General features: G+C 39.3%; 1 pseudogene; it reads right to left on the reverse strand.

Annotated features, from left to right (window-relative positions):
- Window positions 1-600: 600 nt before the first annotated feature.
- Window positions 601-3,562, reverse strand: LOC138176064 (glycogenin-1 pseudogene; annotated as a pseudogene).
- Window positions 3,563-4,519: the final 957 nt, after the last annotated feature.

The following is a 4,519-nucleotide window of genomic DNA, read 5'->3' on the forward strand; positions in this document are numbered from 1 at the left end:
TGGCTGAATTTTGGTCACATTTCCACCAACAATGAATTGGTACCCGGAGAATTTTAAGAACACATGCATTTTCTAACATTATATTTTCACTGCTAAATGTTTATTTTTGTACATAGTGTTACCAGAAATAAGCATTCAGAAAACTCACTCTGATCCCCAAAAGACAGAGAAATACTTTACTGTGTGCTACCTTACTGCACACAGAAAACTTTTTTTTTCTTAATCAGGTTTTTTTAGGAGAATCGAAAAGGGTACCACCATTTGTGGTAGCAATTATTAAATCTGTGTCTAAGTTTGACAGTGTTACATTGCTATTCCATTAAAGAAGTATTGGAACCACTAGTTCAGTCTCTAATCAATCCCCAAATAAGTATCTAATATAGGAAATCTGCAAGGCAGATGTTAGTGCCCTTTCCATCTATTCTTATGAAGATGAAAGAGAAATGATTGGAGCCCAACTCTTCAGGTTTCACGAGCTGAGGCCCATAATTTAATGACTTAATTCCCTCTCACCAAATTTATTTGTAATTCACATGAAATAGAAAATTTCTTAATTTTTCTCTTAATAATCACATGAGGATTCACTCGACAATTAATTGATCAGGAAATGAGCTTTTTACTTCTTGATGTTTGTCCAGTTTTCAACTTTAGTACTATATGCAACATTCTTCTAGATGCTAAATTATCTGGAACTAATCCTGTGTAGCCAGTGTTTGCACAGAGAAAATTGTGGTATTTCCATTGGAAGTAAGGGTCCAGTTTCTCCTTGATATTCCTCAAAGGAATTTGCTCCCACATAGTCATCTTGGCCTTGTTCCCACCTTTCCTTGTTTTGATCCAAGGAAACAAATGTTTGCGATGGAGGGCTGAGGTCCCCAATGGACTTATGTGAGATTACATCTGGGACTTTCTCCGTGAAGATGTCTTTACCAACACCAAACTGCTGGAGAAAGGCAAAATGTTGCTGGTGAATATATTCCACCACATGGAGGAATTGTGGGTCATGGTGGGGTCATGAATGTCATTCCTAAAACTTTTCATTTGGGGATTGTAAGTAAATTCCATGGTTTGATTCATCTCAGGAAATGCATGAATTTTGCATTTGCCCCAAATCCTTTAATGCTGGATGGTAGAAGTATATAGAAATGCTGCTTATGGTATAAATAAATGCCAGTGCTTTCTGATATCTGTTGCTGCCCAACTGCTAAAGAAAGTGTTCCTCAAACCCTGGTGCCCATCATCAAAGCTGCCTTGTTCCGAGGCCATATGTAACTGCTGGTTGCGTGTTTCAGTGGGAGGTCGATATAACAAAGACTCCAGAACTGAAACAGTCAGAACATCTTAAGTCTGGTACTGCTGATAGCTCCTCTCTCTCAAAAAACTTATCAACATTTGCCAGTACAATCTGCATCCATGAACACCCATTTTGAATACTGAATTAGTGATCAGAAGTAGAGTTTGGTTAACATGACACCCAACACAGACCTGGGTTTTTTCATTAAGGTTAGATGAGCTAGATTCTAATTGCCCAAGATGTTTTATTGTCACACATAATGTTTGAGAGATTCTTGTATGCACATGATACCAAGAAAATTAAAGTGAATACGGTATCATGTTCTTATTGATCCTATTTAAATTAATTGATTTTGCCTGTAACTGACTACTTAGTCTCTCTCCAAATTTAGTTCAGATGTCCACTGACCTGTAATGGGTTAAGTTTAGAAATCCATTTCTCTTGCTAACCACTGTTCTCTTCTTGCCTCAAGGAACTGTGCTAACCTTGGAAGATATGGTCTGTCATAAGGAAGTTGGGTCTAATGTATTTACAACACCTTCAATCCTTGAAATTGTCTGGTTTGAAGGGGCAGAGCAAAGATGGCAGCAGAGAAGAAGGAAAACTCTGTGAGCCCCCCCCCACCCCTCATAACCACCTCACATACCAATAAAATATGTCTCTAAACAAACTTTAAAGCTATAGAACACACAAAGTGACAGAGAGAAACAAATCTCCCATTGAAGGCAGCCCAGTAGGCCTATAGGAAGGGTCTGTTGCAGTATGCTGGGAGCTGAGCAATGTGCCTTAGTTTAGCTTTTTGATAAATTTAATTCACTACAATATTTAATAATTTGTTATACCTCATATGGCTATTTTTGTTCTTAATGTGTTAAAATATGAGAGAAATTACTATTAATGTACATAATATAGAAATCATGGATAGAACACATCTCAACAATACTGAAGAGCCTTATTCAGGAAGGACCAGAAGGTCAAATCAATAACAAGCATTATTAAACACTTATTATGTAGCAGAAATGGTGCCAAGGACTGAGGATGTAAAAGAAAAGTCTCTGTTTTTAAGGAAGTCAGTCACATTCAGGGAGAGAGCATGAAAATAAATTTGCACTATATATATAATATGTGTGAGTGTGTATGTATGTATGTATGTATGTACAGGATATATGCAGCACAAAGACATTGGAATTAGAGGGGATAAAGAAAGTAAAAGAGGGCTAGATTTTAGGTGAAATTTGAAACACACCAAAAGAGTCAGAGGCAGGAATGAGGAGGAGAAGAATTCCAACCAGTGAAAAAACATAAAGTAGGGAAATGAAATCTCTGGTGAAAGAAACAGCAAGGAGGTCAGGTTAACTGAATTGTCAAGTATGTGGAAGGAAGGAAGGTAGAATAAGATGAGAAGGCATCTTGCTATAAAAGCCAAATGGGATTCTTATTTTGTCCTGGGAGTAAGACAGAGTCTCTGGAATTTGGGGGAAATGGACAGACCTATGATTTAGGAAGATAATTTAGATAACTAAGTTTAGTATGGACTGGAGTGAGGAGAGTACTGAGGCTGGAAGAACAACCAGCAGGCTAGCAAAATAGTCCAGATTGTGCTGGTAAGAACCTACCTCAAGGTAGTTGTGATACCTGAGGAAAGAAGGGAGAGTACACTAGATATGTGATGAAAGTAGAATTGACAAGACATAACTACTCTTTGAATATTAGGGGGAAGGGAGAGTGAGAGTGAGGCAATGAGAATGATAACTAACTACTGGAAAAACTGCTCTCTCCTGGGACAGAAGGAAAAACAACACAGGTCATAAATAGAAATAGATTCACTCCACATCTGTTACTGGATCGAGGCATCTTGTATAATGTGCACCATGAGCTCAACCCCTTCAGGTCTCACAGGCACCTCACCTCTTGGCAGGGGAAGTTTCTGTCTGCTCTCACATTCCGTTTCCTCACTGTGTGTCTTGCACAGTAATACATGGCAGTGTCCCCAGTGTTAAGGGAATTTATCTGTAAATATAACATGCTGTTGCCATTATCTCTGGAGATGGTGAATCGATTTTTTCACGGCATCTGCGTAGTATGTATTACTTCCATCATTAGTAATTCTTGCAACCCATTCCAGTCCCTTCCCTGGAGCCTGGCGGACCCAACTCATGTAGTAGCTGCTGAAAGTAAACCCAGAAGCTTTGCAGGAGAGACGCAGAGAACCCCCAGGTGGCCTCACATCTCCCCCAGACTCCACCAGTTGCACATCACACTGGATACCTACAAGACAGAGACATTGCATTAAAGTCAATAGTCACATTAAATCACCATTTCATATTGTAAACTCCCTCTCCATAAAACTACCTTGGAAAATACTCAGAAGGAAAATCCAGTTCAGTCTAAATTTCATGGTAAGTTTCTAGCTTAGTGCTGTAGGGCACAAAGAGCTGGAGCTTGTCTCCCAGAGATACAGGTACAGGTTTGGGGCTGCTTTTCATCCCAATAGGGAGGGACCCAATTTGCATGCCTTACTGTATTCAAAAAGAGGAAGAAAACCTTCTTCCTCCCCCTGTCTCTTTCCTGAACATCAGACAGAAAGCTCTCCTAGAGCGGGTTCCAAAGCGCTAGAGAATGTTGGTGACACTGAGACTCCCAAAACTGATGGTTTTGACTCAGTGGCAATCACCCCACATCACTCCAACAAGTGGATCACACGTAGTAGGTCTCTCTGTGTTCCCAAAAAACTTCTAAGCAACCTTAATCCCAACTCTGATTGTCAAAGTCTTTCAATCATCTTTTATTTCCAATAACCAACAGATTGAATCTGTTTTATGAACCACTTTCTTCTCAGGGCCTCTTGTCCTGATCCTTGGCACTCTACTTCTTCATGAGTCTACATTTTGTTTCCCTTTACCTGCCATTACATTTCACCTAAATTATTTGCCCACAGTCCCAGTTATATTCACCCATTTTTTGCTAGGAGCATCATATTCCTTATTTTATTCTTCTAAAGTCATGATGCACATTAAGAAAATTGCAAGTCTCTTCCCACAAGCACCTTGTCCTCAGCGGGACATATCCTGTTTGATGGGACAGAGAAATTTTTATCCTCTGTGACACTGACCTAATATTCTGACTTATGGAGCGAGTATTGATTGCTCAGATCTACATGAGATGATCATCATATTTCAAATACCATTCTCATAGTCCAGAATATAAATCTCTATTGCCACCTTC

This window comes from Petaurus breviceps, unplaced genomic scaffold (assembly GCF_028583685.1).
Source record: "Petaurus breviceps papuanus isolate PSGF00001 unplaced genomic scaffold, PetGlider_PUasm1.0 80799, whole genome shotgun sequence".
In the NCBI taxonomy this organism is placed as follows: domain Eukaryota; kingdom Metazoa; phylum Chordata; class Mammalia; order Diprotodontia; family Petauridae; genus Petaurus; species Petaurus breviceps.